The following is a 24,888-nucleotide window of genomic DNA, read 5'->3' as shown; positions in this document are numbered from 1 at the left end:
ATAATGAGGGTGTCACCACCATCTCAGCTGCTGTTCTAAACTGACTCCACCAGGAAACTCTGTAAGAAAAGTAGGACCCAAACTAGCTCTGGAGAAAGTATGGACGACAGACACATATGAAAAGACACTCAACCTCTTTAATTATGAGGAAAACTGGAATTAAGTCAGTAAAAGATGCCTTGAAAGAACCTGAAATAAAGGATATAGTCACAAGGCTTTCAAAACATATGCACCTTTGTGCGATTTGAAGTTTCAATGCAGTATTTAATTTTCCAAGCATTTATCTCCAGACATAAAACAGATTTAATAAAACATACTGCTAAATTAAGGAAAAGCAGTAATAAACTAACATATTTCAGTTAGTAAAAACAGCTCAGAACACTAGAATACTAAAAACCAGTATCGTATACATATGGCTGAGTCCCTTTGCAGTCCACCTTTTTTAATATCACAACATTTTTAATCAGCTACACTCAAATACAAAATTTAAAGTTAAAAAAAAATTAACACTGTAATCACTAACCATTTTTGCCAGATAGTTTTCCAGAATGTCTGTAACCCGACAAGGATGAGAAACACTGGGAAACAATGGCCAGAGTGCTTCTGGAAGGGCTTTCTTAAGGGAAAACTTCAAAAGGGGAGTTTTCTGGAGTTGAACCTTTTCCTCAGGTTCCAACCCTGAAAGTGGCCATAATGCCCAGAGCTGTAACCATGAGATGACGATCATGAAAATGTTACAGTAACTGTTGACAGAAGCCACCTGACTTGGCCAGGCTCGGTAATAACCTCGTGCTTGAGTGGTCTCACAATGGTAGGTCCCAATAAGAAATAGGGTGCTGCTGCTAAAAACTAACGGGGAGAATTCAGGATGGCCAAAAGCAGGGAGGAGACGCCAGCCCATAATATGTCTTGAAGCAAAACTAGCCAGGAAGAATTCCGGAAGGGCCAAACAGAGGGAGGACTCAGGTTCAATCTCTGCATCAGGAAGGTCCTCTGGAGTAGGAAGTGGCAACCTGCTCTCCGCATTCTTGCCTGGAAAATTCCCACGGATAGAGGAGGCCGGTGGACTACAGTACACCGTGTCACACAGAGTCAGGTAAGACTGAGCGATTAAGCACACACACATACAAACTTATCGAGCCTTACACACTTAAAAATATTGTCTATGTTGGTTGGTTGATTTTTTGGTGACTTTTTTTTTTTTTTTGGTTGGTGGCTCTTTAGTGGAAATATACTTTGAAAAGAACATGTAATTTGGTGAAAACGCATATAAAGAACTAAATTATAGACAAAAAGGACCTTCAATATCAACTTTCACATTACACTGACAAAGCTTAAAGTGGCAGAAATCATTATCAGCAGTCAAACCCAGGCATTCAGACCCCTTTAATTTATTTGCACTCAATTCAAAGTACTGATTTATGTTTTAATTGTAGATAAAATGTGACATTCTTAACGTGGGAGACCTGGGTTCGATCCCTGGGTTGGGAAGATCCCCTGGAGAAGGAAATGGCTACCCACCCCAGCATTCTTGCCTGGAGAATCCCATGGACAGAGGAGCCTGGTGGGCTACAGCCCATGGGGTCGCAAAGGGTCGGACACGACTAAGCGTCCAACACAACACAACAAAATGGGACTTTGTTCATTTTAGACCCCAAACACCTGTGCGGAATGCTTTGAGAATTTACGTTATCGTTTTTTTTAATATACCAGATGCCAAAAAAAAAACCAACAACAGATGCCGACCTTGTTTTTCAAAAATCACTTTCCACACCTCTGGTTTCAAAGACTAAGCCTGCCAAGCTTGTTGGCGTGTGAGTGCCCCCTGTAAGATCCCACACCTCTGTCTGCGGCACCGTCTCGGCGGCGAGCGCCGCGTGAAATGGCCGTGATCTTCGCAGGGTGCTGTCTGGCTATACCGCACTGGGACACCAGAGGGCGCGCGGAGGGCTGGCACTTGTTTTTCTTTAAATACTGAATCAAAGTCTGCGCAGAAAACAACAAAAGGCTGGGAGCACAGCGGCCAGGAGACAAAGGGACGGAAAAAAAAGCCGCATGCCCTGCTTCACTGGCGTGGAAATCTGCTTCCTCACCCACCCACCTCCCTCAAGGAGCTACACATAAACAACTAACGCTGCAAAATAATGAAATCTTGGACTGACAAGGACAATCAGAGAATGGATTACTCACCCTAGTTCTATCACCAGGTGTGTGTGTGTGAGCCTTCTGCTTTGCCTAATATTAGTGACTACTGACCCACTCCCTGCCCAAAATATTTGTTTTTATGCGTTCATGAATAATACACGCACATAGTAGAAAATTTAGAAAATACAGAAAAGAAAGAGATCAACAACATACTCTAACTTGGATACAATTACTTTGAACATTTTCACTATTCTTTCCAAACTTTTTTCAATATTTGAAATGCATAGAAAAATAGTACGCCATGTAATTTTGTGTTTTCTTCTCTTTTATTATATAATCAACTTCATTTCTATCAATGAATTCTGATAACGTACCCTTACTAATCTCATGAGTGAATCACAGAAGAATAAGGAATGTAAGAAGGGCTACAGTTTTTTCCCCAAGATAGCACCTTGAATGTCAAACTGAAGTCGTGCATATGAGGCAAGAATTTTTCTGTTGCTTTGCATTTAGAAGAGGAAACAGGTAAAGACTAAAGCAAAGAAACAGAAACTATTTCGTCCCATCCCAAATAATTAACTTGTCCTTCCTAGTTGTCTGAGGCTGAGTCCAAAGGGCCAGGGGAGAGAGTGGGTCACCAAGACCCATGGGCCTGCGGGTGAAGCCAGTACTTGCCTGAAGGTCAGACAGATCGATCTGCACAGCTACTAACCAGCAGGTCAGCAGGTGCCCAGCTGGCCCAGGAAACAGTCGGAAGCAGCAAGCTCAGTGACCTAGAGTCTGGGGGCCAGGGCTAGCAGGTGTCTTCCTCAGAGATGGGAAAGGAAGCAGAGACCAGTCTGGGCAGATAACCTCCAGGGAGGTGACGCCAAGATCCGATGCCCTGGAACAACCACCCCCACCCCTATTTTACACCTCATCACTCAGTCCTCAGATTCCCTAGCATTAGTACAGCAAGGGAAAGAAAATGGGGTGGGAGCAGCAGGGGAGAGTGGCGTTCTCAGTCCTGGAGCTCTCGGGACCCCGGTCTCCACGTCTGTAGAAGTGAAAGGGAAGAAAAGATCTAGGGTTCCTGCCAGTCCCTCAGAGTCTGTGACCTCTTACCATCCCCAACTGTGCACAACAATGAGAGATGAAGATGGTCCCTGCCTCCCGCAACCCAAAAGCAGCAACCCTCTCTTCCTAGGTGGCACAAGTGGTAAAGAATCTGCCTGTGAATGCAGGAGATGCAAGACACACAGGTTCAATCCCTTGTTCAGGAAGACCCCCTGGAGTAGGAAATGGCAATCCACTCCAGTGTTCTTGCCTGAAAAATTCCAAGGACAGAGGAGCCTGGAGGGCTACAGTCCATGGGGTTGCAAAAGAGTCGGACATGACTAAGCATGCATGCATTCGTGTACACGTATAAATCCCCGCAAACTCTCACAAGTTCTCTGCTTTAGCACTTAGTGCTTCTGCCTTGCAGAAGTGCTGGAAAACATTCCTCCTTTTCTTTCAGAGTTCATCATCCTTGGCACACCCAGCTAGGTTTTTTCCAGGCACCTGAGGCAGAGGTACGCCTTCATTCGCTGTGATTCCATGCTATTTTGAACACACTTCCATCACTTTCTACCTGTATAACTGTAGCCTTCCTATGTCTGTTTCCTCATTTGTAAAAGGGAAGAATTATCGTACCAAACTCAAAGAACTGTAATAGGATTAAATGGTTAATAGATGTAGAGCACTTAAAGCAGAGCCTACACTTATCAGGCCTTAAGAAGCATCACTACAAACAAAGCTAGTGGAGGTGATGGAATTCCAGTTGAGCTATTTCAAATCTTAAAAGATGATGCTGTGAAAGTGCTGCACTCATTATGCCAGCAAATTTGGAAAACTCAGCAGTGGCCACAGGACTGGAAAAGATCAGTTTTCATTCCAATCCCTAAGAAAGGCAATGCCAAAGAATGCTCAAACTACTGCACAATTGTACTCATCTCACACGCTAGTAAAGTAATGCTCAAAATCCTCCAAGCCAGGCTTTAATAGTATGTGAACTGAGAACTTCCAGATATTCAAGCTGGTTTTAGAAAAGGCAGAGAAACCAGAAATCAAAATGCCAACATCCGTTGGATCATCGAAAAAGCAAGAGAGTTCCAGAAAAACATCTATTTCTGCTTTTTTGACTATGCCAAAGCCTTTGACTGTGTGGATAACAATAAACTGTGGAAAATTCTAAAAAAGATGGGAATACCAGACCACCTTACCTGCCTCCTGAGAAATCTATATGCAGGTGAGGAAGCAACAGTTAGAACTGGACATGGAACAACAGACTGGTTCCAAATAGGAAAAGGAATACATCAAGGCTGTATATTGTCACCCTGCTTATTTAACTTATATGCAGAGAACATCATGAGAAACACTGGGATGGATGAAGCACAAGCTGGAATCAAGATTGCTGGGAGAAATATCAGTAACCTCAGATATGCAGATGACACCACCCTTATGGCAGAAAGTGAAGAACTACTAAAGAGCCTCTTGATGAAAATGAAAGAGGAGAGTGCAAAAGTTGGCTTAAAATTGAACATTCAGAAAACAAAGATCATGGCATCCAGTCCCATCACTTCATGGCAAATAGATGGAGAAACAGTGGAAACAGTGGCAAACTTTATTTTTGGGGGCCCCCAAACTCACTGCAGATGGTAACTGCAGCCATGAAATAAAAAGACACTCCTTGGAAGGAAAGCTATGACCAACCTAGACAGCATATTAAAAAGCAGAGACATTACTTTGCCAACAAAGGTCATCTAGTCAAGGCTATGGTTTTTCCAGTAGTCATGTGTGGATGTAAGAGTTGGACTATAAAGAAAGCTGAGTGCCAAAGAAGTGATGCTTTTGAACTGTGGTGTTGGAGAAACTCTTAAGAGTCTGTTGGACTGCAAGGAGATCCAACCAGTCCATCTCAAAGGAAATCAGTCCTGAATGTTCATTGGAAGGACTGATGCTGAAGCTGAAACTCCAGTACTCTGCCCACCTGATGCAAAGAGCTGACTCATTGGAAAAGACCCTGATGCTGGGAAAGATTGAAGGTGAGAGGAGAAGGGTAGGACAGAGGATGAGATGGTTGGATGGCATCACCGACTCAATGGACATGAGTTTGAGTAAACTCTGGGAGTTGGTAATGGACAGGGAGGCCTGGTGTGCTGCAGTCCATGGGGTCGCAGAGTCGGACGTGACTGAGCGACTGAACTGAACTGAACTGAACACTTACCAGGTTCTCAGTGAGCCTGGACTATGCCTCCACCATAGCACTCAACAAACTGTATTATACTATCAGCCAAAGGGTCCACCTCCCACATGATCTGAGTTCCTCAAGGTAGGATGTGAATCTTATCCATATCGTGTCCCCAATGCCTAGCTCAATGCCTGGCACAAAGAATAAGGCAGTAAGTGTTGGTTATGCCTCTTTAATACATATTTTTATTTATTTCACTGTGCTGCATCTTAGTTGCAGCATGCAAACTCATGTTGAGACCTGTGGGATCTTAGTTCCCCAACCAGGGATCAAACCCTGGGACTGGAGAGTCTTAGTCACTGAACCATCAGGGACATCCCCATGGGTGTGTTTTTAATGAGAAAGAAAAGGCTGATTGAACTACAGGGGGCATGCTTTTGTCTCTCAGTTTTAACTTTGGATTATTGGTTAAATAAAACAGGCCAGGGAAAAGTGAAGTATGCTTTTTTTCCTCCTTAATAATCTAAACATGTACCCATCTAGGTCTGTTTTCTAGACCCAAACCATAAACATTTAACTTTGAATTTTAATGTTTAGGGAGGGTTAATTCTCATATTTGCATGGGAAGTTCAGTGATTTAATAGATAAAAAATAATGTTTCTGTGAATGAACAATTATGGAATCCAGAAGCTGCTCAGAAGCAATTTAGACTCTTCTTAACTGTGGGAAGGAGGGGAGGGAAGAAGGAGGGCTGAGCAGTGAGTTGGCCCGAGTTCTTATTTACATTGTGCCCAAAGGCTGGGCTGAGGAAGTGAGCATGACAGAGAAAAAAGGGAAGAGACATGAGAAACCAGGCCATGCATGCCATGAAAAAAAAGTTATTAAAGAGCATAAAAATACACGACACTGACGCACATATTTCACACATATATGTCGCTATTTCCCGAGACATAGATCAGATATATCTGATAAAATACTAGTGATCAGAATGTACAAAAGCTTTCAACAATCCAATAATAAGAAAAGAAGCCAATTCTCAAATGGCCAAAGACTTGGATACCTAAATAAATCCATGAAAATATGCTCAGCACCATTAATTACGAGGGAAAGGCACATGAAAACTATAGTGAACAGAGAGTGGGGGAGGGTTGCATTAGGAACTTGAGTCTAGCAAATGCAAACTATTATATATAGAATGGATAAACAACAAGGTCCTATTGTATAGCACAAAGAACAACATTCAATATCCTGTATTAACATAATGGAAAAGAATGTGAAAAAGAAAATAGATATATGTGTATATATATGTATAACTGAATTACTTTGCTGGATACCAAAAACTAATACAACATTGCAAATCAACTATACTTCAATTAAAAAAAATTAACATAGGCATCACAAAAAAAATAAACTACAGTGAGATCCCACTACACATTTATTGTTGCTGTTGTTGTTAGTCACTCAGTTGTATCTGACTCTTTGTGACCCCATGGACTGTAGCCTGGCAGGTTCCTCTGTCCACGGGATTCTCCAGGCAAGAATACTGGAGTGGGTTGCCATTTCCTTCTCCAGGAACATGTCTATTAGAAAGGCTCAAATAAAAAATATAATAGCAAGTGCTGGCAAAGATATGAGACAATAAGAACTCTCATATATTGTTGACAGAAATGCAAAATGTTACTGCCACTTAGGAAAACAGTTTGGTAGTTTCTTGTGAAGGTAAAACCCTAAGACCCAGCAGTCCCATCTAGGTATCGACCCAAGGGAAATGAATATGCATGTCCACACAAAAACCTGTACACTAATGTTTGTAATAGCTATTTTGATAATAGTAAAAAAACTAGAAAAAAGGCAAACGTCCATTAACTAGTGAGTGTATAAACAAACATCCATACAATATAACACTAATCATCAATTTAAAAAAACTATTGATACACACAGCATAGATGACTCTCAAAAGCACAATGCTAAGTGAAAGAAACTATATTCAAAAGGCTACAAACTGCACAGTTCCATTAATATGACATTCTGTAGAAATGAAAATCTGATCAGTGTTGCCTGGGACTGGAGACAGAGGACTGACTGTAAAGGGCCATAAGGTGACTTTCTGATGAAAGTGATTGAAATAGCCCATAACTTGATTGTAGTGAAAATTCATAGAATGGTATGCATAAAAAATGAATTGTTCTGTTTATAAATTATACCTCAATAAATCCTAAAAATAATAAATAAATAATAATGAATCAGAAAAACATCTACTTTTGTTTTATTGACTACCCAAGGCCTTTGAATGTATGGATCACAATAAACTGTGGAAAATTGTTCAAGAGATGGGAATACCAGACCACCTTACCTGCCTCCTGAGAAATCTGTACGCAGGTCAAGAAGTAACAGTTAGAACTGGACATGGAACACCAGACTGGTTCCAAATAGGAAAAGGAGTACATCGAGGCTGTATATCGCCACCCTGCTTATTTAACTTTTATGCAGAGCACATCATGAGAAATGCTGGGCTGGATGAAGCACAAGCTGGAATCAAGATTGCCAGGAGAAATATCAATAACCTCAGATATGCAGATGACACCACCCTTGTGGCAGAAAGTGAAGAAGAACTAAAGAGCCTCTTGATGAAAGTGAAAGAGGAGAGTGAAAAAGTTGGCTTAAAATTGAACATTCAGAAAACTAAGATCATGGCATCTGGTCCCATCACTTCATGGCAAGTAGATGGGGAAACAGTGGAAACAATGGCTGACTTTATTTTTTCGGGCTCCAAAATCACTGCAGATGGTGACTGTAGCCATGAAATTAAAAGACACTTACTCCCTGGAAGAAAAGCTATGACCAACCTAGACAACATATTAAAAAGCAGAGACATTACTTTGTCAACAAAAATCCAACTAGTCAAAGCTATGGTTTTTCCAGTAGCCATGTATGGATGTGAGAGTTGGACTGTAAAGAAAGCTGAGTGCCAAAGAATTGATGCTTTTGAACTGTGGTGTTGGAGAAGACTCTTGAGAGTCCCTTGGACTGCAAGGTGATCAATCCAGTCCATCCTAAGGGAAATCAGTCCTGAATACTCACTTAGAAGGACTGATGCTGAGGCTGAAACTCCAATACTTTCGCCACCTGATGGGAAGAACTGACTCATTTGGAAAGACCCCAATGCTGGGAAAGATTTAAGGTGGGAGGAGAAGGGTAGAACAGAGGATGAGATGGTTGGATGACATCACCGACGCAATGGACATGAGTTTGAGTAGGTTTCAAGAGTTGGTGATGGCCAGGGAAGCCTGGAGTGCTGCAGTCCATGGGGTCGCAAAGAGTTGGACACAACTGAGCAACGGAACTGAACTGAACTGAATGAATCAGAGGCCAAAGTTCTCAACACAGCCTAAGAGACTTTGTCTCACTCCCACTGGCCTTTCAGCCTTGTCTCTTCTGTGACCTTCCTCATGCTCCCTGGTCACGTCAGCCTTCTTTCAGCCCCTATGCTCACCACATTTCCTGAGTTCCTATAACCTTTGTACATCCAGTTCCACCTACCAAGAAAGCTCTTTCTTCTGCATCTTCTTCTTAAACACTGTCACAGTTATAATTTTACATTTTTGTTGTTATTGTAGTTATTCTGTGTCTCCACTATTAAAATGGAAGCTCCGTGAGGTCAGAGTCTGTCTTTGTTCATCACCATATCTCCTGCCCCTCCACACTGTGCTGGTACAATGACCGGTACAACGAATATTCAACTATTACATTTGACTATATTCTGTATGTCTCAGTCTTAACACATCCCAAATTAAAATGCTTCTTATCCCCCAAAATACCACTCCACTGACAGAGTTGCCATGTTGCAGAATTCAAGGAATGATGGCCACAGAGTGTCCAAGGGAATGATGGCCTGCCTTATTACCAGCTGTGCTCCTGACATTGGACGCTCCATATGGATAGTGTGCTCTGAAGTTGAGTGTTATTCTTCTTGACTTCAGGTGACGGTAACTCTATTCTTCCATCAGGCCATAAATTTTACAAGTATCTTTGATTCCTCTTTCACTCTCACACGTCACAGTAACTTTACCAGGAGATTCTATTGGCTCTACCTTCAAATTATATCAGCTCCTTTCACATTCTCGACCACTCCCACCCCAGCCTGAACCACTATCATTACTGCAATAGACCTCTTTGTCTCCTTGCTGCTTCTCTTGTCCATGACTGTCTACTCACAACTGAGGAGCTAAGAACACTTTAAAACATGAACTGGAAATTCCCCTGGTGGTCTAGTGGCTAAGATTCTGTGTTCCCAGCGCAGGGGTCCAGGTTCAATCCCTGACCAGGGAACTAGATCCTGCATACTGCAAGTAGCCAATATCCCATGTGCCATAATTAAGACCTGGTGCAATCAAGTAAATATAACTTTTTAAAATTAAATAAGTTAAAAAATAAAACATAAACCAGGCCATGTCATTTCTCTGTTCAAAGCCCCATAATAGCTCCCTATTTCTCAGAACAAAAGCCAAAGTCTACAATGAACTTTAAGGTCCCACAGGCTTCCCAGATAGTTATGTAACTACACCTCTTACTTCCCTCAAGTCCGTTCAAAGGTTACCTTCTTAAAATGAGGCTTACTTTGGCCATTCTATTTAACTTGCCACTCTCCAAACCCATTTACAGTGCCATTATTTTCTATTTTCACTCCTGTCACCATACAACGTATTTATTTATGATCATCATCGTTTTTGATCTGTCCTCCTTCTGTTAGAATATAAGTTCCACAAGAACAAACCTGTTCTTATTAATTGAAACCCTGTGCATCTAAAGCAATGTCAGGGATACTGAAGGTTCAATCCTGAATGAATAACTGTGGTGTCTGCTGAGTAATAGAGATTAGTAAATATTAGTATAGGAATAACTGTGACATACAAAGTGATAGCTTTTCTCTCCGTGACTCATATTTCTTTGTTAATATACATATACGTGGAACTGTGCAGCAGGGTAAAAACTGCACAAGATTTGCAGTCAAGGTTTGAGTGATTCCTGGCCTCTCACCACTTCCTGCCTGTATACAAGATTCTCTTAGTGGAATAAAACACTCGCCCTGTGACCTCACGGGGCTTGTTGGGAAGATAAAATAAATGTGAATAGTTTTGCAAGCTATCCAAACAGTTTAGGAAAGCAATATTCAAAACTTTCAGTAACATCAATTGCCATCACACTGTTTACCTCCAACGAGAGCTCTGTGCGCTCTGTACTGCCAGGCCGATTTTAACCTTTACTTTCTCCCAGTGCTGACACTGAGAAATCTCTGGCTCCCTTACCCTGTTCGGGTTAGTTATCCTCTCTCCTCCTCTCCATTTGAGGAAGGTGGACAGCAGGTGTTGAGTTCTCTGCTCCATGATCTCTGCTGACTCAGGCTGCTTCTTCCTGTCCCTGGGCAGGATGAGAGAGGAGCGGTACAACACATGGGTGGCTCCTGGCATAGCTTTAGCTGAGATGGAGAGGATGGTGTCTTTTCTGAAAGGACAAAGATTAAGGCTCTTCTTCAACAGTGTGGAACCCGGTGCAAACAGTTCTGGAGACCTGGTTTCCCATTGCCCTGCGGCCCTCCAACTGAGAGATCTGAGGCAAGTCCCTTCCATATTAACCGGAAAAGGAGATCATCACAGTTATCATAGTCCCTTTGGACTTCGCAGGAGTTATTGGAGGGTCAGAAGTAGGAGGAGGCCCGGGGACAATGAGTTTTATTGAAGCTCTGGGTGTATTTAAGAGTGAAAAAAAGAAAAAAGTGCCAAAACAGGTTCCAGAAATTGTCATTTTTAAAAAATGTGTTTAAATCAAAAATCACTTTCATCAGATGGAAAACATCATGCAACTTGTGCTCCATAAAAATATACTAATTCATAGTACAAGGAATGTGTCTTAAGAGACGTAAATTTAAGTTCTATAATAAAAACTTTTAATCATGTCGGTTTGTAACTATATATTCGCCTATTTAGAGTTATCATCAGAAGTTTGTAGGTGAAGCCCTCTTGATTCTCCTGAGAACAGGGTTGGTCCTGTTTAAGAAAAGGCTCAGGATAATACAAATTAATGTCAGAGTATTTTCCTAGCCCTATGTTTAATCAATGGCACATCCTTGTTTTTTAACTATTTAAATATATTATTATTTAACCATTTAAGTATTTGTCATTTCCGATTAAACTGTAGATGCCTCAGGAAAAAGACCTAAATACAAGAAAAATCAGCGAATACAATTTCCTTTGGCCTACGTGAGTCCTTTTGTGTCTCAAAAGTTTACAAACTGTTTGAACAGGCACTGGACCACAGAACAACTCTGACTGCCCAGGACATCTGGCAACCATATGATATTCTTGAACTTCGACTAAAGAAAGAAAATGTAAATTTGTGGAAGTAAAGCTCTGCTTCCTAAAACAACATTATAAATAAACTATACGCCAATAAAGTTAAAATTAAAAAAAAAAAAAAAGACCCTCTGCTTCAACTCACGTATTCTTGATGACTAAAAAAATAAAACTATCAAAAAAAAAAATCTCCCACCAGAAACCTAAATCACCTGGAAAGCATATAAATTCCGGCAAACTATGTTCAACAATTCACCATCACTAAAACTTGAGGCTCATTTTGTTTCATTTATTCTAAATCATTTATTCTTTTCACTAAGAGTCCAAGGCGCCCAGAACAGATGTGAGCAGCAAGTGTTGGGGTTTTCACATTTGGAGGTAGCTGGCAGAAGCGAGAGAAATCTTAAAGGAAAACTTGTGAGGGACTTAAACAACAGCTCCTCGTTAGTATAGTGGTTAGTATCCCCGCCTGTCACGCGGGAGACCGGGGTTCAATTCCCCGACGGGGAGGTTGATATCTTTCTTTTACTAACCACACAAATATTTTGCATATTTCATCTGTCCGACACAGCTAACAAATACAACATGCTGTTATTTTCTGTAAATGCGTCTTTTCAAAATGATAACTTTTAAGCTCACCGTGAAGTAAAGCCAACTCTGAGGGTAAACGCTTTATACCGTTTTCAGAAGGATTAAGAAGAAAACGTTTTGGAGGATCCCCGCTGCTCGCTTCCAGCAACAAGCTGACGCTAGCTGGCAACGCCTGCGCAGTAGCGCCCCGCCAAATTCCAAATGGAGGTCACGAACTCGGCCTACGGAAGCAGGAGAGGGGGCCGAGGCTCCGCCCTTAAGTGGGCGGGTTGGAACGGAAACCGCTCACAGAAGAGAGGAAGGACCGGTTTCCTTTGACCCCGGAGACTCAACAAAACGAGAAACTCCATTCTCCCGCGTCTTTTAATCCCATCCTAGCCTAGGTAGAGGGCTAGCTATGAGGAAAATCTTGCAGCTAAAGGAATCAGTCTCCGATGGAGAACCAAGGAGAGAATGGAAGGAAAGGCGAAGCACTCCCGGAAGAGACGCCATTTTATCGGAGTCCTAAGAAACTGCGCGAGCAACAGCCCAGCAGGACCTCGTGGCGCAACGGTAGCGCGTCTGACTCCAGATCAGAAGGCTGCGTGTTCGAATCACGTCGGGGTCATGGGCTTTTACTTTTAGGCCTTCTGGTTTCTATGAACTAGATGTATTCAAGTTAGATGTGTTCCCGCCATTTTCTGGAACTGCCTTTGATTGCAGGATTAAATCTTCCTTGTTCAAATGTTATCCCAATAATCCTCAGTCTGCAAAAAGACAAAGATCACCTTAGTCTGCCTAAAGACAAGGATCACCTTAGAGGTGGTCTTTTTTTCTATGGTTTGGCCTTGTGAATTCTATCATTGAACATGCATAATGCATAGAGATGTGGCTATTGCTGTTGTGCATTAGTGAGCATATTAGCTAATGGTGGTCCGTAACGGAACGTACAATACATAAACCATACAAGCTGTGTTTTCCAAAAACAATTTTAGACCTGTTTGCCTTTGGAAAGCAAGTCCAACAAGGTACAATTTCTAACACTGTCTAATTGTTTACACCAACATGTGCACGTTGTACACTCTCACAGGTGAAACTGTGGCACACAGAATAGTGACTGAGCCAAGACCCTGAACCTGGTGATAACTCCAGATCCCACTCTTCACTATCTTAAAGGTTGAAACAAACTGTTGAAAAAACTTCCTAGAAGCCCTTGGCCCTAAGTGATACCAATGCATCTTTCATCTTTTCACCGGCTAATGCAAGTAGTAATAAATTAGGTACCACTTTCAACTATTAATCTCACAGCAGGAAGCAAAGCTTACTCATCCACCTTTGTAAGTTCCAGGACTCAGTACTGAATAGTGCCTGAAAGGCATGTGTCAAATATTTGTTGTACAAAAAGTGAATGGCAAGGCTATGAGAAATTATTAGTTTTGGGGTTTTTTTTAATTGGGTATATTCCATGCAAGTCCCTGAGTTTTCTTGCTCAGTATTTTGAACATGGCAAATACTAATTTCTTACATTTCAGCCTATGCTAGCATTGGACATCATGTTTTTGCGTGGGTCTTTGCTTTCTTTTTTTGTTTGGATTGAGATTAGAGCACACATTTCAACAGATGTTTATGGACCACTGATACTGCGATGAACACTGAGGAAAAGGTTACACCCAGTAAAAGTGGAATTTTTTTGAGCAGCGGAAAAAAGATACGTTAAGTAACCAAACACCGTAATATATTGGCGTGAGTGGCATGAACAGAGTGGTGTGATAGTGCTAAAATACAGACATTAGGTAGTTCAGAAAGTCTTCATAAAGGAAGATCTTGAAAAATAATGAAAGCTTCTATGTGACTTTAAGGCATTTATTCATCCAGTGGACACAGGTGAATGCCTTCTATGAGTCAAGCATGTCACTTAATACCCCTGGCATCTGACGTCTTCCAACTATAAAAGTTGAGCTTCCTAGGGCTGCCACAGCAAAATATCGCAGACTGGGTAGTTTTGAAACAACAGAACTTTATTTTCTGACAGTTCGAAGGCTAGAAGTCCAAGATCAGAGTGGAAGCACAGCTGGTTTCTGCTGAAGCCCGTCCTGGGCTCACAGATGGCCACTTTCCTGCTGTCTTCACATGGTCTGTCCTGTGTGCGCATACATCCCTAGTATCTCTGTGTCCAAGCTTCCTCTTACAGGACACCAATCAGATCGAACTAGGGCCCACTCATGGCTTCATTTTAACTCAATCACCTCCTAAAAGGCCTTACTTTGGAAATACAGCCACAGTTTGAAGTACCAAAGGATTAGGGCTTCAATATATGAATGAAATCAGGGTACACAATTCAGCCCATAATGGAAGTAATGGTCTTTTTTCCCCCTGGCAACTTTGCATATGCAGCATAATAAGACAGCTGGGACTACGAATGGTATCTCATTTGTATAAATCATACTATTGTGAGGCAGACAGAGCAGTTTGTATTACCTTGTAAATCATTTTATTTGGCAGTCCCAGCAAACTAATACAACTTCTTTGGAGAACTACTATTAATAGTTATTCATTATTGCTGGAGAGGAAGAGAGAAGTAAAGCTGTAAAGATAAACAGGAGTCAGATCACCCAGGACATTTTGTGCCATTCTAATTAATTTAGATTTTATTCTGCAGGCAATGCAGAGCTATTATTTAAGAATGTGACAAGGTCAGCTATGGCTTTACAAAGAACGTGAAAAATGGCCTAGAACTGCTGTTGCTGGTCCAGCATCCTGGAACAAGTTAAAAATGTAAAATTTCAGGCCCCACTCCAGACTCACAGACTCACAAAATGTGGGTGGGCCTACCAACCTGAGTTTTAACCAGGCCTTCCAGGTGATTCTGATGCAAGCTAAAATATGAGAATCACGGGCCTAAAGAGCAAGGCTGGACTGAGGCCCCACTTACCTCAAAGAGTTGTTAAGAGAGTCACATAAGATAAAATACACAGGGCTTCCTTGGTGGCTCAGTGGTAAAGAACCTGCCTCTCAAGGCAGAAGATGTGGGTTTGATCCCTTATCCAGGAAATGTCCTACCTGCCAAGGAGCAATTAAGCCTGTGGCCACAACTACTGAGCCTTTTTGCCCTAGATCCAGGAAACCACAACTATTGAGCCCACATGCCACAGATGCTGATGCCCACACACCCTAGAACACGTGCTCTGCAACAAAGATGCCACCACAACGAAGCCTGTGCACTGCAACTAGAGAGCAGCCCAAGCAACAACAACCAGCACAGCCAAAAACAAAACAAAAATTTTAAATAAAAGTAAAATACATAAAAGTGTCTTCAATATTGTAAAGTTCATTAATTTATATCGCTGTTTAGTTGCTAAGTCGTGTCCAACACTTTGGCAACCTCTTCATTAATATTTATGTCGTTATTAACAGTTCTATAACTCTAAAATGGTCACTTCACAGGTTTTAGCTTCTTTCCCAACGCTGAACATTTGCACACTTTCACAATGGCCCGTTTTACTGACTTGATGTCACTGTGAAATAACCCAAAATCCAACACATCATTTAAACTTCTACAATCATTATATAGGAATGATATAAGGAAAGAGGATCTGGAATACACAAATTGATGTTTGAATTCTCAAATTCTGACACTTAATGGCTCTGTGATTTTGTTCTATTTCACTAACAACTTTTCCAAGTCTATCATGTATTCTTACAAGTGGATTTATCCCCTAGTACAGAATTCTCTGAGCATTTGTTTCACCCATTTAATAAGATAGCTTTCGGTTTTGAATTGCTTTTAATCAGTTACTTAGGACTGATGTACTCTGGAGGAACTGATAAAATGGAGCCTTTGGAAATGAAAACTAAAAAACAGGTTGTGAATTCTGATGAGACAAGTGATTTCCCAATTTCTCACACTAATTCAAAGTAGTTATGCTTATAAATCATAAGTAGTTATGATTACAAAGTAGAAAAGTAGTTACTATGAAATCATATGTGTTCACTGTAAAAATAGAGAAAAACATAAGGAAAATCATCTGTTCCCATCTCCTGGAGGAAACTACTATAAACATTCTGGTCTATACTCATTTAGTTCATTTAAATATACACATATCCATAGACATCTCAGATCTCAGTTCTTCATAAAACTGAGATCTTACTCTAATATGAGTCTCTTTTTCTTTTCGTATTTTACTTACAGCTGTGTTGTAAACATTCTCTCATATTCTTAGATAACTGTCACGTAGTATTTCATTATCTGCTCTGAGGTGACATCCTTAAATTCACAGCCAAGTCCTATACAAAACAGGATAATGAAAAATAAAAAAAAGAAAAAAAGAAAAAATAAATAAAAAGAAAAATAAAAAAGCCACCTGTATGTTAATAACATTGAGAACTCTAGAAAGGGAAATGAAGTGTTTCCAATTGTTTTAGAAAAAAAATTTGTAAGAGTTTTCTGACAAAGTAATTGCATCATTTTAAGTCTGTGGCTTCACATAGAAATATCTTCCCATTGTTTCCCAAAGCTTTGGGTATCAGAGCTGTAACATTAAAAAAAAAAAAAAAAAAAAACCACTTTTTTAAACCTACTACCTGTTTTGACACAAAAGATAACTTAGAAATTTTTTATATTGGATGAATGTTACACAAAATAAAAAATGAGTCTCTTTTTTAAATTCAGAAATTTCACAGGAGATGACTGAAAGCATCAAGTCCTTGAGGAGAGAAGGCTGAGACCCACAGTACAACCGGTAGAATTAACTCTGATAGGACACCACTTCAATTTAAACAAGAAAGATCCAAGAGAAAATGTGTGCAGACTTGACTGTCTGAAATTGAGGCATTCCCCACAGATGGATTCTATGTTCTCAATTATGAGGCAAGGTCATCAGCTGAAAATGGGGACAGGTTGGAGGAAGGGATGTGACTAATTTGAGGAGAGAGGTGAAAGTATGAATGGTTAACCCAGAGAGTGTCAAGTGCTCCTGTGAGGTCAGAGGCCATTAATTAAAACCAGTTGGTGTATGATTTTTTTTTTCAGCAATCTTGGGTGCAAGCAATGAGAAAGTCTGTTCCAACAAGGTTCAGTCCAAGCAAGGCTCCAAGTTCCTCCAAGCAAGAAAGAGACACTGGACTGAGAGAGTTGAAAATGTTTGCAAAAGAGTGATTGTAAGGACTGAAAAGGGAATCTAAATCAGTTGAGTTGGAATGATTAAATGATGGAAGAAGCAGGAAAAATAGATTTTTTTTAAGTATTCAGTTCAGTTCAGTCATTCAGTCATGTCCAACTCTTTGAGACCCCATGAACCACAACACGCCAGGCCTCCCTGTCCACCACCAACTCCCAGAGTCCACCCAAACCCATGTCCATCGAGTCAGTGATGCCATCCAACCATCTCATCCTCTGTCGTCCCCTCCTCCTCCTGCCCCCTATCCCTCCCAGCATCAGGGTCTTTTCCAATGAGTCAGCTCTTCACATCAGGTGGCCAAAGTATTGGAGCTCCAGCTTCAGCATCAGTCCTTCCAATGAACACCCAGGACTGATCTCCTTTAGGATGGACTGGCTGGATCTCCTTGCAGTCCAGGGGACTCTCAAGAGTCTTCTCCAACACCACAGTTCAAAAGCATCAATTCTTCTGTGCTCAGCTTTCTTTATAGTCCAACTCTCACATCCATACATGACCACTGGAAAAACCACAGCCTTGACTAGACAGACCTTTGTTGGCAAAGTAATGTCTCTGCTTTTTAACATTCTGTCTAGGTTGGTCATAACTTTCCTTCCAAGACGAGTCTTTTAATTTCATGGCTGCAGTCACCATCTGCAGTAATTTTGGACCCCAGAAGAATTGTTTGCCACTGTTTCCACATCTGCCATGAAGTGATGGGACCAGATGCGATGATCTTAGTTTTCTGAATGTTGAGCTTTAAGCCAACTTTTTCACTCTCCTCGTGCACTTTCATCAAGAGGCTCTTTAGTTCTTCTTCACTTTCTGCCATAAGGGTGGTGTCATCTGCATATCTGAGGTTATTGATATTTCTCCCGACAATCTTGATTACAGCTTGTGCTTCCTCCAGCCCAGCGTTTCTCATGATGTACTCTGCATATAAGTCAAACAAGCAGGGTGACAATATACAGCCTTGATGTACTCCTTTTCCTGTTTGGAACCAGTCTGTTGTTCCATGTCCAGTTCTAACTGTTGCTTCCTGACCTGCATATAGGTTTCTCAAGAGGCAAATCAGGTGGTCTGGTAGGCCTATCTGTTTAAGAATTTTCCACAGTTTATGGTGATACACACAGTCAAAGGCTTTGGCATAGTCAATAAAGCAGAAATAGATGTTTTTCTGGAACTCTCTTGCTTTTTCGATGATCCATCAGATGTTGGCAATTTGATCTCTGGTTCTTCTGCTTTTTCTAAAACCAGCTTGAACATCTGGAAGTTCATGGTTCACGTATTGCTGAAGCCTGGCTTGGAGAATTTTAAGCATTACTTTACTAGTGTGTGAGATGAGTGCAATTGTGCGGTAGTTTGAGCATTCTTTGGCATTGCCTTTCTTTGGGATTGGAATGAAAACTGACCTTTTCCAGTCCTGTGGCCACTACTAAGTTTTCCAAATTTGCTGGCTTTAAGTATTGGAGTTAATGAATTGGAGGTCAGCGAGAATATGACAAACAAGCTGAGTAAAAGAGGCTACTTATTGACCACTGGGATGCTTGAAATTGAGATTTATAAGGTAAACAGTTATTGATGACAGGGTTCAGAGTCGTACCACTGGAGTGGAGGAACAAGTTGTTGGAGATGAAGAGGTCAAAGACCTAAGAGGCTCAGTGTTGGTTTTACATGGGTCATGTTGAATTCACACAGCTGCTGCTGCTGCTAAGTCGCTTCAGCCGTGTCCAACTCTGTGCGACCCCACAGATGGCAGCCCACCAGGCTCCCCTGTCCCTGGGATTCTCCAGGCAAGAACACTGGAGTGGGTTGCCATTTCCTTCTCCAATGCATGCATACATGCTAGGTTGCTTCAGTCCTGTCCAACTCTGTGCGACCGTATGGACAACAGCCCACCAGGCTCTTCCGTCCACTGGATTCTCTAGGCAAGAATACTGGAGTGGGTTGCTGTTTCCTTCTCCAAATTCACACAGAATGCAGACAAAAGCTATAGCAAGGAGCAACGGTCTAATTTTTGAGGGAGAGTGGCCAAGGGGCTGATAAGTTATAGCTGTAAAGATGATAAAGGGGTATTTGGCCAGATGATGTCAAATGTTTTTGAAAGAGGACAGAGGAGAAATAGTTTGTAACAAGTAATTAGGAACAAAGGGGGCCAACTCTGTAGCCCAACCTCTTGGCCTTAAGGTACACAGAGTATGAGAAAAATAAATAAATAACCTATTGATAGTACTTTACTTCAGAGCTCTACAGCAGAGTTAAAAGCAAAGTTACCTTAGTCACTAAAAACAGTAGTGCTGGGGATGTACCTGGATACATCAAGGTAATTCCAAGTCTGAATTTGATAACTCACAGTTTTGGGGATGATGTAGAAAGGAAATCTCACTGTCTTCACATCTTATATCAACCACATCTCTTAAGAAATGTAGAATATGCAAGTAACCTCCTGTTGATAGTACCCAGGGATAAGAAAAGGAGAGATAATGAAAGGGAATGAAAATTATGTTTCGCTCAGAGAACATTGATTTCAGGTACCTAGAATGCAGTTCTTTCTGAATTATATCTCTAATGTTGGCCTACAGGGTATAGATGGAGAAGGAAATGGCAACCCACTGCAGTATGCTTGCCTGGAGAATTTCACGGCCAGAGGAGCCTGGTGGACCCCAGTCCATGGGGTTGCAAGGAGTCAGGCACAACTGAATGACTAACACAACATAGGGTAAAGTACTGTGTCTATTTAAAAGAACTCTCAGGTTCGATGCATGAGACAGGGTGCTCAGGGCTGGTGCACTGGGATGTCCCTGGGGGATGGGATGGGGAGGGAGGTGGGAGGGGGGGTTCAGGATGGGGAACACATGTGCATCTGTGGCTGATTCATGTCAATGTTTGGCAAAAACTACTACAATATTGTAATTAGCCTCCAATTAAAATAAAGAAATTTTTTAAGAAAAGAACTTTCAGAAGACATACAGATGGCCAACATACACATGAAAAAGTGTTCAGTATCACTAATCACGGGCTTCTCAGGTGGCACGGTGGTAAAGCATCCTCCTGCCAATACAGGAGCCGAAAGAGATGCAGGTTTGGTCCCTGAGTCGGGAAGATACCCTGGACTAGGAAATGGCAACCCACTCCAGTATTCTTACCTGGAAAATTCCACGGACAGAGGAGCCTGGTGGGCTACAGTCCATGGGGTCACAAAAGAGTCAGTTGTAACTTACCACATACACATCACTAACCATTAGAGAAATACAAATGAAAACCACAGTGAGATAACACCTCAGTTCAGTTCAGTTAAGTCGCTCAGTCATGTCCGACTCTTTGTGACCCCATGAACCGCAACACGCCAGGCCTCCCTGTCCACCACCAACTCCCAGAGCCCACCCAAACCCATGTCCATCAAGTCAGTGATGCCATCCAACCATCTCATCCTCTGTCGTCCCCTTCTCCTCCTCCCCTCAATCTTTCCCAGCATCAGGGTCTTTTCCAATGAGTCAGCTCTTCACATCAGGTGGCCAAAGTATTGGAGCTCCAGCTTCAACATCAGTCCTTCCAATGAACACCCAGGACTGATCTCCTTTAGGATGGACTGGCTGGATCTCCTTGCAGTCCAGGGGACTCTCAAGAGTCTTCTCCAACACCACAGTTCAAAAGCATCAATTCTTCTGTGCTCAGCTTTCTTTATAGTCCAACTCTCACATCCATACATGACCACTGGAAAAACCACAGCCTTGACTAGACAGACCTTTGTTGGCAAAGTAATGTCTCTGCTTTTTAATATTCTGTCTAGGTTGGTCATAACTTTCCTTCCAAGAAGTAAGAGTCTTTTAATTTCATGGCTGCAGTCACCATCTGCAGTAATTTTGGACCCCAGAAAAATTAAGTTTGCCACTGTTTCCACATCTGCCATGAAGTGATGGGACCAGATGCGATGATCTTAGTTTTCTGAATGTTGAGCTTTAAGCCAACTTTTTCACTCTCCTCGTGCACTTTCATCAAGAGGCTCTTTAGTTCTTCTTCACTTTATGCCATAAGGGTGGTGTCATCTGCATATCTGACGTTATTGATATTTCTCCTGGCAATCTTGATTCCAGCTTGTGATAATACCTCAACCTCTCAAAATTGCTATTATCAAAAAGAAAAGTACTGGTAAGGAGGTGATTAAAGGGAATCTTCGTGCACTACTGATAGGAATGTAAACAGATGCAGCCACCATGGAAACAGTATGCAGGTTCCACAAAAAATTAAAAATAGAACTACCATATGATCTAGTGATTCCACTACCTGAAAATAATGGGAAAAAAATTTTTTTAATGTACCCCATGTTAAGAGACTCAGATGTATAGAACAGACTTGTGGACTCTGGGAGAAGGCGAGGGTGGGATGTTTCAAGAGAACAGCATCGAAACATGTATATTATCTAGGGTGAAACAGATCACCAGCCCAGGTTGGGTGCATGAGACAAGTGCTCGGGCCTGGTGCACCGGGAAGACCCAGAGGGCTCGGGTGGAGAGGGAGGTGGGAGGGGGGACCGGGATGGGGAATACATGTAAATCCATGGCTAATTCATTTCAATGTATGACAAAAACCACTGCAATGATGTAAAGTAATTAGCCTCCAACTAATAAAAATAAATGGAAAAAAAAAAAGAGAAAAAATAAAAAAATAAAAGAAAAAAATAAAATGTTACATTAAAATAAATAAATAAATAAAATAATAAAGCTTAAAAAAATTAAAATCACCAAAAAATAAAAAATAAAAAAAATAATGTACCCCATGTTTATTGCAGCATCATTCACAACATTGAAGATATGTAAGCAAACCAAGTATCCATCCAGAGATGAATGGATAAAGAAAATGTGATATAAATTGATAAATATAGACACACATTCACACACACACACACACACACACACACACACACACACACACTCTCTCTCTCTCTCTCTCACAGGAATACCACTTAGCCATAAAAAAAAAATGAAATCTTGCCATTTATAGCAACACGGACAGACCTGGGAGGTATTATGCTAAGTGAAACATTCGAGAAAATAAAAAATACCATATAATTTCACTTTTATGTGGACTCTGAAGAACAAAACAAAGGAATAAACAAAACAGAAACAGACTCTCAGATAGAGAACTGGTGGTTGCCAGAGGGGAAGGCAATAAAGAGGTACAAACTTCCAACTATAAGATAAATCATGGGGGATGTAATGTACACATAATAGTAAAAAGTATTTTACCAACTTTGTACAGTGATCATTTCATAATGTATAAAAATATAGAATCACTATGCTGTACACTTGAATTTAATATTGTATAGTAATCAAAAAATTAAAATAAGACAATATTCAGACTCAACAGGTGATTTTTTTTCTTTTCTGGCTTGTGGTAAAAGGTAGGATTAAACTGCCTGGAAATTTTCTAGTACAAAGGCCCTATGGAGAAAAAGCAGAGTAGCATCCTGATAGCTCTTCCACACGGCTCTGTGATTCCATCATTGTATTTGCATCCAATTTAGGTAGATTTTTATTTTCACTTGTCAGTGATGCCGCCTCCTCTGAGAAACCACGTCATGATCCACTAGCTGCTCAGGTATTCTCAGACCAAAGGGCAGCTGTCAGAGTCTGGAGATCTTTCTATAATCTACCGTCCTCAGATCAAATCTAGCCCTGGTAACTCCGACCCTTTTAGAGCAGCAAAACCTACCTTTTAAAAACTGTTTAAGTACAGTCAGGCCAAGAGCCAAACCCTTCAACTAGTAAGGTAATGACTTAACAGGATAATTTGCTAATTTAAGTAGGGTAGAATAAACCCATTAATTGTGGCCTTGCAGAGATTATGCTCAGGACTTTTGTTCTGCCCATTTTAACTTAAGACTCTACGGAAAGAAACAACTGAACTGTGGGAGGACACACCGCAGACTGTGGTCATCCCACACTCACTGACGACGTTTGCGGGGTTACCAGTCACTGCAAAATCATGGTCGTTTGCCTGTCAACTCAGTCAACCCTCTGAAGGTAAAACACTCACTTCTGTATTCAGCGAAGCTGGCGGTAGGGGTTGAGGTAACTTTTACAATGCAGCCTAAAAATCTTCGAAACAACTTGCTAATTAAAACACAATTTTGAATTTGCATTCCTGATGTTAATATTGCTCAAATATATATAAATTTTTAAAAATTTTTAGAAAATAATTAGTAAAATTGTCTCTAGGTTAGAAACAATGTCTCCACTTCAACAATATAAAATGGCTTGATTCATAGGAAACATTTTTGGTGAAGGTTCTTTAAATTTACAGGAACTTAACCATGCAGAAATCAGATCAACTTTCTTTTTAGACGAGCTTATAAAGCAAAGTCTGGAGTTCAGAATTTGGGAAATTATTAAGACAATCTAATTCTAAGGTCACCTTTCCTTTCTTGAAACATATATAAACTGGTAAGATACACATGTATTTATTATCAATGGCATTTGTTTTCAAGAAGACATCTTTATTTTAAAAAATTTCTGAGACTCCACCACGTTTTAACTTTGATCCCTAATATGGCTCTGATTAGTGTTTCCGGTCTAATTATAAAATCACAAGGCTTCCCCTAAGATTAAAATCTAGAATGCACCTATCTCAGTAATCTTAAACTGCCTACTAAGGCATTTCTAAATCATTTCATTTCCCTGCATTATTAAGCATTTAGGTTTAAGTTATGGTCTAAGATACTCACGGGTGGAGGGATCCAACCCAGAGACGGCTCTCAACAAAAATGCAGTGGAGCCCAAACAGCTAAATGAAATTCTTTAGGAATGCCCCAACCTCCTTTAGGATAAGAGGGAAGTGCAGTATTTGGCAATACAATTTCGTCACAAATTCAACGGCAGGTTAAAGTGCCCTGTAGTCGAGGTCCGGCTTTTCCTAAATTTCAGGAACAAAAGAAGCGTTCGCAAGCAAACAGGGATTGAACGGCCCGCTCTCCCTCCTAGTAAATCAAATCGAGGAAGATGAGCGTCCACGAGCACGCCTCGCTTCTTTCCTTTCCCTTCAAGGGGGCTAGCGTTTGGGGAGGAAAGGCCGCGGCTATTCTTCGTTGACCCAGGGTCCCGGGATTGACCCAGGCCCTGCCCCCAGGTCCTTGCAGCTGCCCAGAAATTCGACCCGTTAGCGGCAACTGACCCCGGAGAAAACAACAGCTTCTCCAGCAGGGGGAGGGAGAGGAAACGGCGCACAAAAAGCAGTGCGACTTGTCCCTTACCGCCGTCTAAGAAGGGTGGGGAAAAAAGGAAACAGAAGCGGGCCACACTCACGGGCTCCCGCCCGAGCGGCTTTTAAACTGCGTTTCCACCACCTCTCGCAGGGCGCCGCGGCTAATGGAACCCGCGCGAGGCGTCCCGCCAATCACCGCCGCGCTTCCTCCGGCCGCGGGCCAATGGCGGCGCGCCTTCTTGGGGCGTGGGCGAAGAGG

The 24,888-nt window shown here is 41.4% G+C and overlaps 2 long non-coding RNA genes and 2 other non-coding genes across 6 annotated transcripts in view; 2 read left to right on the top strand and 2 right to left on the bottom strand.

Moving 5' to 3' along the window:
* Nucleotides 1–13,076, bottom strand: part of LOC139030649 (uncharacterized) — a 101,822-nt gene extending 88,746 nt beyond the window's left edge. For all 3 annotated transcript variants that reach the window (XR_011483061.1, XR_011483063.1, XR_011483062.1), the window contains exons 1-2: nucleotides 12,385–13,076; nucleotides 10,663–10,858 (exon numbers count right to left, since the gene is read on the bottom strand). This is a non-coding gene — a long non-coding RNA (uncharacterized lncRNA). The remainder of the gene's footprint in view (nucleotides 1–10,662; nucleotides 10,859–12,384) is intronic.
* On the top strand, nucleotides 12,145–12,216 carry TRNAD-GUC (transfer RNA aspartic acid (anticodon GUC)). The gene has a single exon. It is a non-coding gene; the product is annotated as a tRNA-Asp (tRNA).
* TRNAW-CCA (transfer RNA tryptophan (anticodon CCA)) lies at nucleotides 12,833–12,904 on the top strand. The gene has a single exon. It is a non-coding gene; the product is annotated as a tRNA-Trp (tRNA).
* Nucleotides 13,077–13,703: 627 nt separating the features above from the next.
* LOC110143961 (uncharacterized) lies at nucleotides 13,704–24,867 on the bottom strand. Its single transcript, XR_011483060.1, has 2 exons — nucleotides 24,679–24,867; nucleotides 13,704–16,560 (listed from the first exon to the last, which is right to left on the bottom strand). It is a non-coding gene; the product is annotated as an uncharacterized lncRNA (long non-coding RNA).
* Between the last annotated feature and the right edge of the window lie 21 nt (nucleotides 24,868–24,888).

Source organism: Odocoileus virginianus, chromosome 23 (assembly GCF_023699985.2).
Source record: "Odocoileus virginianus isolate 20LAN1187 ecotype Illinois chromosome 23, Ovbor_1.2, whole genome shotgun sequence".
In the NCBI taxonomy this organism is placed as follows: domain Eukaryota; kingdom Metazoa; phylum Chordata; class Mammalia; order Artiodactyla; family Cervidae; genus Odocoileus; species Odocoileus virginianus.
Note: the sequence above shows the minus strand (reverse complement) of the source record. Positions and strands in the feature narration are given on the sequence as shown.